Source organism: Elaeis guineensis, chromosome 3 (genome assembly GCF_000442705.2).
Source record: "Elaeis guineensis isolate ETL-2024a chromosome 3, EG11, whole genome shotgun sequence".
In the NCBI taxonomy this organism is placed as follows: Eukaryota; Viridiplantae; Streptophyta; class Magnoliopsida; order Arecales; family Arecaceae; genus Elaeis; species Elaeis guineensis.
In genome coordinates, this window is record NC_025995.2 from 111,772,956 (window position 1) to 111,784,530 (window position 11,575).

General features: G+C 46.4%; 1 long non-coding RNA gene across 1 annotated transcript; it reads right to left on the minus strand.

The window, feature by feature from the left end:
• Positions 1-8,088: 8,088 nt before the first annotated feature.
• On the minus strand, positions 8,089-11,575 carry LOC105040889 (uncharacterized). Its single transcript, XR_012139996.1, has 3 exons — positions 11,438-11,575; positions 10,421-10,503; positions 8,089-8,995 (listed from the first exon to the last, which is right to left on the minus strand). It is a non-coding gene; the product is annotated as an uncharacterized lncRNA (long non-coding RNA).

Here is an 11,575-nt window from a genome sequence, read left to right on the forward strand (position 1 = left end):
ACCTCCTCCCCGAACTGCGGAACGAGGCCCAACTTCGCATGGCTTCATACCGACAGAAGGTAGCCCGATATTACAACACCAAGGTCAGGCCAAAGCTTTTCAGGCCTGGTGACTTAGTCCTGAGAAAGGCAGAGGTCTCGAAGCCCCTGGACCAAGGGAAGCTGGCTCCGAACTGGGAAGGGCCCTACATGGTGACAGACACCTATGGGCCAAGGGCTTACCGATTGGAGACTCTGGAAGGGAAACCCATTCCCCAGACCCGGAACGCCGACAACCTGAAGTTGTATCACCAATGAACCTTGTACTTGTTCATTCGGAATACAAATCCAATTTGAAATTTCGGAGTTTTAACTCTTCGACTGACGATCGACGCTCACCAAGAAGGTCGAGTCCCGACGTCCCGACTCGGACTCGGTATTCGCGTGAAACCGACGGCCCGACCGCCGACAACGTATCGAGCGCTCACAAGGGCCATCCACAGCGACGGGAGTTGACACTCCTTCTACGGTCGAACTTTCGGGCCAGACCATCGGCTAACCTACCGATTGAGCCCCGACACAAGGAAGGCGAAATGCCTACGCGATCGCCCTCGCGACTTACCGACCGAGCTACGGCCGGTCGAAGGATATTCGGCTTACCACCGTCTATCACACAATGCGACCTCAGTCGCATTCATGACTCACCGACCGAGCTACGACCGGTCGGAAGATATTCGGCTTACCACCGTATATCATGAGGCACAGTATAAATACCCGACACGAGGGTATCGGGATCCGACTTATCATCGTTCCTCTGACTGAATGCGCCGGACGACATTCGACTGAACGCATCGGAAGAGACCTGACTGCCAAACCTTTATCCAACGGTCGGTCGGCCTTCGACTCAATGAACGCGCCCGACTCACGGCCGGGAGAAGGACGCCCGACTTACGACCTCGACCATTGAAGGCCGATCCAAAGCCAGGACTGGTTCTACCTTCATGGCGGCACGAGTTGCCGAACGTCTTAACCGATCTATATGGGTTAGCGACTCACGTGTTCGGATGGATTCTACAACACATGAGAAAAAAGAGAAAAACAGGCAAAGAAAAAAAGTTTAAGTCCAAGGCTTCGATTTCATTAAAGATCAAAATAGGCTTTGCAAAATCGGGCCGAAGCCCGGTTACAAGTGTTCTAAGAAAAACAAAAAGGATAAATGGGGACGAGGCCACGGTCATCCTCCCGAGTCAATCTTCTCGATCGATGGAGGCTCGGGGATGACCGGCGTGTCCACCACGATCGGCACTGGGTCGATGGCCGGAACAGGGTCGTCGGTCGGCGATGGACTGGCGGTCGGCGTCGGATCACGAGTCGCGGCCGTCTCTCCTTCGGCAATCTGTTCCTGGACGGCCTCTCCCACCACGGCGACACCTCCCGACGACGGGTCAGCCATCTCTTCTATGGCTTGGTCCTCGACTCCCGGTGGGACGATGCTGCTGAGATCCAGCTCCGGGTACAGGGCTTGGATCGCATCCCGACCATCCTCGTACCCCACTCGGTACGACGCGAAGCCGGACTCCAATAGCTCCTCTCGGTACTGGTCGGTGCTGCAAAAGTCATCCACCGTCCGACTCGCCGACTCCTTCGCCGACCTTGCTTCCGCTTCCGCCCGACCGAGAGAGTCCTTCGCCGACTCCGCCTCTGCCCTCGCTATGTCGGCGTCGGCCTGGGCGATCGACAGGTCCTCCTCAGCCTTGGCGAGCTTCTCCAGACTGACCCGAAGCTGCTCGCGTTCGCCCTCGAGTTCGGCGGCGACGCCGTCCCGCTCGTGCCGCAGACGGTGCACAGTCCGACCCTTGCGTTTAGCTTCTTTTCGGGCTGACTTGAGCTCGGACCCGAGACGAGAGACCTCGTCCACCAACTTCGCCTCCCGGTCGGTCGACTGCTTCAGGTGGTCGACCAGCATTGCCCGGTCAGCTTTGGCCGCCGCCGCCCTGTCCTTCCAAGCCGCCCGAACGTTCCCGAACCTCCGAGACCCGGCTTCAAGTTCGGACATGGTATAGATCAGCTGCGAACACGGAAACTACGTCAGGAAAATGAAATAATGAAGACACTAAAGAAAAGGGAGGCGAAGTAAAACTTACCCCAACCATGGTCAGGTAAAACGAAGATAGCATCTCGGTCACTTGCCGAGACCTCAGCACCTCCACGTCGGCTGGGAGGAGGATCCCCTGGCACAGCCTCCTGGCCAGGTTGTGGTCGGCCAGCGCCGGCGCTCCTTCGGGGAACTGAGCGCTGGGCGGCACAGTGCGACTCCCCGACGTTGTGTCGTCAGCGGGGTCCATCGGGGCTTTCCCCTGATCGGCCACCCCAGCCAGCGGATCCGGTAAGGAGGGAATGCTCGAGTTCGACGCGGCACCCCCCATTGCAGCCGCAGAGGCCGTCGGATGGTGTTCAGGTTTCCGAACGGTATCCGACGCCACACCCGCCGGCGAAGCCGCCGACGTCCCTTCAGCCGCTTCCTCCGCCCGTCGCTCCTTCGGTTGCACCGCCGGAGCCGCGAGTGCTATCACCGGCTCCGACTGGTCGGTCGTCGATGCCTCGACAGTCGGCGCCTCTGTGGAGGGTTTCTTCGGCGGTCGTGAAGGTCCGGCCCCCGATGCCGGCCTCTTCCTCGCCACATACTGTCGGATTTCGGCGTCGGTCGGCCTCATCCTCGGCGGTGTCCCTGCAATGCCGACAGAAATATTAATATAGGCATGAGAACGAAGGCCAAATGAAAAGACAACCGATGGATCGGGCGATACCTAGACGGAGGATCAAGCTCAGGCCAGCGTCATAGAGGGTTTGTTCGGTAACAAGCTCCCTCTACTTCGGGACCGACATGTCCTTGAGTCGGTGGAAGTCCTCCCGGTCGTCCGCCTCCACCCGGCTGTTCTCGTTCGCCTCGGTTCGGGGCACGCCCCAGTGAGAAGGGAAGCCCCAGGGAGAAGAAGACGAAACAAAGAAAAACTGGTTCTTCCACTCGTGGATGGACGATGGAAGGCCAGTGATGAAAGAAAGACCCTTCCGGGGGTTGAAGAGCCACCACCCTCGGGCCTTAGGGTGGGGTCGGAGGATAAAAAATGTCCGGAAGAGGGAGATACGAGGGTTGGTTGGCAGAAGCTGACACAACAAAGCGAAGCTGATTATTAGCTGGACAGAGTTCGGCGCCAGTTGCGCCGGACAAAGTCCGTAATAATCCAGCAGATTCCGGACGAACTCCAGAATCGGAAGCCGAAGACCCGCGTGAAGATCTTCGACGTACAGTGCCACCTGGCCCGACGAAGGGTTGTTAACCCGACCGCCGACCCCAGAGACGGAAAGTTGGAACTGCTCCAGGATACGATACTGATCTCAAAGCCGATCAACGTTCGGCCCCGAAAGCGAGGAAACCTCAACTTTCGGAGCCGACCGAGGGTCATCGGTCGGGTTTCCCGATCGAGCCCCCCGAGATGAGTTTCCGGCCATCGCACCAGAACCAAGAGAAAGGCGAGACCAAAGAAGAAGGAGAAGGAAGAGAGGAGATTAAAAGGAAAACTACGGCAAAACGGGAAAAAAGCACGAACCCCGGGTGGACCCTTGCGAGAGCGGGAGAAGGGGCAGCCGCTGGCGACGACGGAAGAATCACTTGGGCAGAATCTCAGCAGCGAATCGTCAAGAATGGGGCTTCAAGCACAAGTGATCCTATATATATAGGGCCGTTCAATGGCCAGGATGACCCCGCGCCGATCGAGATCCCCCGGATGGGCGACACGTGGCGGCATCCGGGCCCTCCCTTCGGCCCGATGGTTCGACGCGTCCATCCCGGGAAGGCCGCACCGCCTTCATTTAATGCGGAGGACACCGGCCCAACAACCTCCGACACGTGGCGAAAGGGCCGCGGTTCCGAGTTAAATCGCCCGCGGCGATTCGCGTTCCCGATGGGACGCCTGACAGCGCCCCGCACTCTCAGAACCGGCGCTGAGCGGTGGTTTGCGTTCCCCAAAAGGCGCCGGACACCTGATCGCCTGACACTGAATTGTCCGGCACCCGATCGCCTGACACCAAATCGTCCGGCACCCGATCGCCCGACACCGAAACGTCCGACGCCGACGTGACACCTGACGCCGACAGGACGGGATACCTGACGCCAGCGAATCGCTCGGCATTCATGAGACGCCTGACATCGTATCAACCCGCGGTACGGTCGGAATTTGGCACACGGTGAATCCACTCCTTTTCGTCCGGTGTTGCTGTCCAAACGAAGGCATCGGCCAGCGCACCGTCCGACTCAGGAGTGGAGGGGGGCAACTGTTGGGAAATACCGACCGACCCCGCTCACGCCGGCTTATAATCGGGCATACCCGACCGACCGACCGACCGACCGACCGACCGATCGCCGGACGTCATTACCGACCGATTAATGGCTCTCTACCGACTGAACCAGGAAGTCTGATGGCCGACTCTCGCAACATACCCGACTGACCGTCGAAGGGGCCCGAGTCTCTACCCGACGCCACATAGCTGGCCACCGACCTAGGGTCGGTCGACTCCTCCGATCGCCGTACAGCTGCCAGAGACTGTCAGCCCGGACAGCAGCATGCGGCACTGCCGCCTAAGGGCATTATCTCACCTAGGACATTGTCAACCCTAGTGATTTGACAGTCCCACGGCGATGTGACACTTTCACGGCGACTCTGACGGTCTACGACGAGTTGACAATTCCTCACTTGTCTGCGCCATTAATGACAGCGCCATACTACGCTCCACTATATATAACGGGGAAGGCTACAGTGCTACAGGGGCTGGAAAAACAACAGGCTTACTCTCTTTCTCACTCTCTCTCGATTGAGCTCTCTGTCTTCATTTTACTGTTGCCCAGTCACCTCTCTGACTTGACCGTCGGAGGATCTCCGCCGGAGCCGCCTCCGATCAGTGTGGACTTTTTTTTTGCAAACGCTCGTTCCCGACGATCAGGCGATGAGGGGATTGACCGCAACACTCCCAAACATACAATGTATCAATTCCTTCACTGCATCCACATGGCCAATATGAACACAGACATGCATGTGGTTGGTTTGCCGAAAGCCGGCCAACAACTCTCCCGACTCCCTGGTTCGGTCCAAATTTTGACTTTCCCAAACTCTGTTCAGTCCACGTATTTGATAAAATATGAAGGAAAATGACCAAAACTCAAATCAACCATCAAATGGCGTCTTCGATGCGCGATCGGAACAACCAATTTCCATTTACTATCTCTTGCTCTCCGGTTGTTGACTGAGAGTAGTTCCCTTCAAAATATAATGGAGAAAATGGTAGGCGATAAAAAATTTTGAAGTGGCGTCTAGCTCTTGTCCTCCATTTGCAATCGAAGTCCAGGTGGAGACAAACCACGATGCGGCTTTCATGTGGAAGGAAGCAAAGTAACGTGAGGGCCATTTCCACCGAGAATTTGGAAGTCTGTGCATGTCCCTCTCCCGCCCCTAGAATTTGCAACAGTGCTGATTGGCATCCCTTAATTTTGATGGTGAAGCAATCTGGGTTGTTTGCATGTAGCCATATCTTTTTTCCGAAAGGAAAGCAGGGTTTTCCAAGGCCAAGGGTAGGTAAAATACTTTAGCCATCCAACGTCAGTATCGTATTTTTGTCCATTGTACTCTTGGACGTACGTAGGCCCCAAAAGAAGCTTGGCTTCTTGGATTATTTACTACGTGCTGACTGTTGCTTCTTATCCTTGCAATCTCTTGTAGTCTGCATGTGAGCATTGTGCACGAAACCTTTATGAGCATCCATCCTCTCCCCCTCAATTAGCTAGCAACGTGCAATGTGAAGTTGATGCCTTATAAACATAGAGGCGCTTTTGACGTTTTGATTGTATATTAGAATATAGATATATTAATGTTGATGCTATCCAGCTTAGTGAGACCCTTTTCTCTGTCTTTTTTTTTTTTTTTTAATTTCTTTTTGAGAAAAATGATGATGTAGACCACCATTTGATTATGATAGTGAAATTATGAATGAGTACAAATAGGTTACAACCCTGCATAAAACTAGGAGAAAGAGAAAGAAGGTGCGTGCAGGGGACAAGGAGGAGTAAGAAAGCCCATCAAAGCCAATACCCAGAGCAGAGTCCACAAGCCCAAGAGAGCTGCCTCCATTTGAAGTCCTTTTCCTCATCTCTTGCATTATTAACCTAATCTAGATCAGCATCAGTTCACTAAGATAGTTGAAAGTACGAGTACAAATAGGCTATAAGCCTTCAGAAAATAAGGGAGAGAAAGTAGAGTCTTGCACTATTAACCTCACGACTCGAAATACTCCTCCTGCCTTCCAAACCTCGATAGCAAAAACTTGAGCTTAGCCTTCTCTCTTTTCCATCACACTTGCCAATGATCCCATAAAGAAGAAGATAACATAAAGGTTCAGGCATAATCTAATGGTTGCACCCCTACTCAACTTGGCAGGAGGTCATATATTTGACCCTTTGAGGTGTTCTCCAAGATTTTGACAAGATAATTCTATTTGGTGGTGCTCTTATTTTATAAGGAAGAAAAATGTGGAAGTCATATTTGTTTTTCAGGGACGGAACAAACAAATTAGTCTTGACTAATCCATATAAATCTTAACTCACATGAATAAAAAATAAGTAATTATTTGATGGGAAGAAACCTAATCAGGAACATTGCAAAGGTCGATGGGGTCGCATCCATTTATTAAATACTGATTCATCTTAATCGGTTAGTTTTATCGGGTAGCAATATAACATGCATGTTCCATCAACAGGACCATTCATTTTATTGGATATACGAGGAAGGTTGATGGTCTGCCGCAAGATCTTGATGAGAACATCTAGAAAAATGAAAAATCTAGCAGGATAACTGAAAGGTTGAATTCAATGTCTAACCTGGTCTTGAATCATTCAGAAGTCCATGGTGAAGATTTGAATCCAAATATAGCTATTCAATTTTTGCTATTTTGGTTCTCAAGAGTGGAAGGAATTGAATAGAAATAAAAGGCAAGGAATTGGAATTGCGATTTCCATTCCATTGTCTAACTGTAAAAAGAACAAATGTGTGGTGAAGGAACAGCATTCAAATTTCAATATTTAATTTAACTAATTATATATTAAAATATAATTAATTTACATAAATTATTTATTTAGTTTATTTTTGTATTTTTGTTAACTAATTTTTATTATATTTGTGTTTTATATCTTGGATTTAATATTTTACTTTTTAATTTTAATTTTAGCTATTTGCATACTTTGCATTTATATGATATAACTTGAGGCTAGCTAGGCTCCACTCTACGCTAAGGAGAGTACCATCAGAAGCATGTCTAAAATCCTTTGATAATTCTGTTGTTTCATCACTTCATTTCTTGTCTCCATTAATTAATTAGTCAAGAGAAGTTATCATAATAGCAATACATAGCTGAGAATCCAGTATAGCCCTTTAGAATCAATCCCTCAAGAAGAGAGAGTCTGAATGCAACCCAATAGTCTCATCAACATGATTTGGCCCAAGCTGGAGCCGAGGTTGATTGGTTCCAATTGGAGTCCGGGGTACCTTTGGATTCACAAATGCGGCAAACAATTCTACGTGTTTAGCCTTTTCAAGGCAGTGACCTTGGTCGCATAGATACCTTTGGATTTCTTGTTACTTGATGGGTGATGGACTTTATTTCAATTCTACCATCTTTTGATCGTTTGTAGGGCTAGAATAAAACCTCTAGATTCTAATTTATTTTTGAGATTTTAAATTGCTAAGTCAATTGTCCTTGAAAGGGTTAGCGAGTCTTTTATTTCATGGTAAGATAGACAAGTGGTTTGGAAGGTTAGGCCCTAAAGCATGCTTTTCTTATTGTAACTTAGGATCTCATCTATTTTTTTAAAGATTACTAATGTATAATGAGCCAAAGCTGTCATTTTTTTTATTACTATAGTACCAAAAATGAAGGTGAAATCTTTGTTTTGTATAGTCGTAACATGTCATCTCTCCTGTAACAATAATTTTTATGATCAATGCCTCTATGTTGGAACTACACATCATGTAATAATTTTTTGTACATAAGCTGCAAAGCATAATAATGAAATAAATCAAACTTTGCTTGAGTTGGAAGAGCAAAGCACAATCTAAAAATAGTGCACTTAGAAGTAGTAAATAGGAAAACAATATATGTAGAGTGAATTCTAATGGAGGGATGAATGACCAAAAATCACTGGTTTCTCTTGTAAGAGCAGCAATGCATCGAGAGCTTCTTTTTCATCTAAGGATAACATTTGTATTTCCTCATTCAAATTCTTTTCGTCAAAGTCATCCTTGTAATTTACCATTAATAGGAGGAGCTCCCCATCCATAATCTCTTGAGCACACTCCTCCCTAATCTGGCCATCTCTTGGACGCGGTACTCTGACTGCATATGTCTCAAGGATCTCACCACACTTCAAGTTATTGTCTATGACAAACTTACGATAACCAGGGCCTCTGAAGCGAAAGTACTTAATGCTGTGTATCATTTTAAAGTTCATATGGTATAATCGTGCCTGCCGATCAAGAACCGTCACCCTCAATCCATCTCCCGCACCATCCTGCATCACAAGCTGCTTCTCCTCCTCCATCATCATACCAAGGAGCACTTCTCTCACCTCCTTCTCCGAGTGTTGTAGACGATTCTGATCACAGTTGATGTCGGTCTCACAAAGTGTTTTTCTCAACACAGGCACTAGATCATGGTGCCAGTCAATGTCCAATCCCAATAGTGTCTGCTTGAGCTCTTTGCATGGCTGTGCTTCAGTATACAATTTTTTGTATGGGTGATTACAATGTCTGCTCCTACCACTGCACATTGTTGTCGTCATCCTGGACGACTCCTCCATCTGGCTGGGCTTGTTTTTCTGTTGTTGAAATATTTTCTTCCTTTTTGGAGGTAGGTCAGGATCTCGGGGACAAGTCTTTACTTCAAGATCTTCCATCAATGGATATATACCTGATGTCCTAAGCCAATATGGACTTGAATTAGTATTTAAATCCACGTGGGCTCTTATCTTCTAGAATTTGAAAGTTGACACGTTGACGACTTCTCAAGATGCAGTCAAAAGTCCTATCAGTAAGATACATGCAAGCAGAAGAGATATTGAATGTTGTACCATGCACTTGTTCCGAACTTGGATTACTTTGATCGTTAGATTAGATAATCGAACAAGATATCTAAACAATAACAAGCATCAATCGTAGCGATCCTACAATCGACTCTTTTTGCCTTTTTCTCTCGCTGAGAGTCTTGCTTAACGTTGAACTAGATTTACAACCTTGAATATTCATATCTACACCCATTCCGACATCTGGTGACCAAGTGGAACATCATAATCACCAAACCCACATGAAGCCTCTCTTTAAAATGGTTGATTGGGACTTCCAGTCAAAATCCATATCCTACGTAATCACCTCTTTAATCTCCTTCTAAGAAATACTACCCCATTGTCATTCTTACCACAGCAACGACAGGACCAGTTCTAAGGAAGTCACATAGATCATAAAAGAACAGCATTCCTTGAGATGATTGGAGGGCTTCTTAGCAGACACTTTTTAAGGAACTTCCTACGTAATTAATTGTCAGTCAAATCCTTGGCATTCCAAGTGGGAGAACATTTCTGCACTCCGGCATAGACATGGGATATTGCCATGAACCCAACCAATTCACATTGAACAGAGAAAGAGAGAGAGAGAATGGATGGAGACAAAATCATAGACAGAAGCTCCACACACAACTCATGAGCAATATTGAATTTATGAAAAGGGAAAAAAAAAAAAAAAAACATCAGTAACCAGTAAAACCTGATTTTCAAAAGCAGGCACAATTTCTACCAAAAAAAAAGAAGCAGGCACATCAAAAACTTGCTCCCAAACACAGCAATCAAGCATACTGAGTATTTGCACTGCTTTACTACTACCTATCTCTTCAGGCATTTATTTACTTTCTCACTTTATGGGCTATATTTGCACTGCTTCAGGCTACTCAAGGATATCTCTTTGTGTATTTTAATGTTCCTCTCCCTTGTCAATTGTTGTTCCTTTGTATGCACACTGTTTTGGGTTTTTGTTGTATTTACATCTGCACCATTCCTTTACTTTCCCACTGTTCAGCTTTTAATTTTGGTTTGTCTTTTTATGTAATCCTTTGTTCTTTCTTTTTGAGTTTTTATTTCTCCTCCTTTGGAGGTGGAAGATTCTGATGTAACAGACTCTTTTCTTTTGGAATTCTATTCCTTTCTTTCTTACCCACAAAAAAAAAAAAAAAAAATGTAAACAGAGTATTTAAAAACTTTATAGTATCATACAAGGATGGAACATTAAACGGTATTAATGAAACAAACATTGGAATTACAAACTTGGGATCACATGCATAAAATACAAACATACTTCTGCCTTGGTAACTTATTAACAAGATAGGCTTTGAGAAAGGCGCGAAGTGAAGAAGAAGGATTTATCTCCACACTGTTGCCCTGAAAACAAAAATAATGGTTTTACAGTTGATGGAAATCATAAAACTAGTAAAAAGGCTGAAAGTAAAGGTTTCAAATGGATAACCGAAGGTGAAATTTTTTCTTTATTCTTGATAGCTTAGCATGTAAATAATGCCTAATGTAGCTCAGTCCAAGTGTTTCTTTCAGTACTAGACGTGATACATAAATGAAAATTATAATACCAATCCTCCTTGTGCTGCCCATTTGGCTTTATGAAAAAAGAGGGCTTCTAGATTACAAGATATAAGCAGCACATAATGGTATTCCAAGCAAATTTATTATTATCGGTCTTGGTAATATGTTTGTGGGGTGTGCCTAATGCAGTGCTCTTCCAGTACGTATATTAGCAGGAAAAGAAAGGGAATGTGTAATAGCAGGAAAAAAGGGAATAAACATTACGTCAATACTTGAAGGAGGTACAATTAATATGTCAACAACCGGCATTCAAAGACAAGGTTGTATTAGATCACAAATTAGCATACCAACGTCTGCCACATTGATGCACAGCCATTTCAGGGTGTAATGGAAACTTTATATATGACTACCAAACTCATGCAGAATCAGAGGAATGATATAAATCATAAAATGGCTGGAAAGTCTGAAACATATGAGACAAAAGATGTGCCAAACCTTTTGCATGCATTAGTTTAGATCGACAGCAATTCCACCAAACACATAAAGAGATTATATAACAATGCCTTGACTATGTTATACTCATGATTATGCTTCAAGCTGTTACGCTAACAACATGGTGTAACAAATCTACATAAAGAAACACAAATTAACAGCTTCTAAAATACTAACTTGAAGTTTCTGGTATCTTAGCAATATGACCCATGTTCTTAAAGACATGCATTATTTCTCCGAAGAAGATGGAAACCAACTAATCATGTGACAAGAAAGAACAACTCACAGAAAAATTACTTCCGAAGATTGTCCAGTACATCCACCGACCATGAAGGAATGATGAATTCAGCAATAATATCAAAGTAGACAGCAGAATTAATTTCAGAATCCTACTTCAGTACCGAAAGTTCAATAAAAGGAAGCT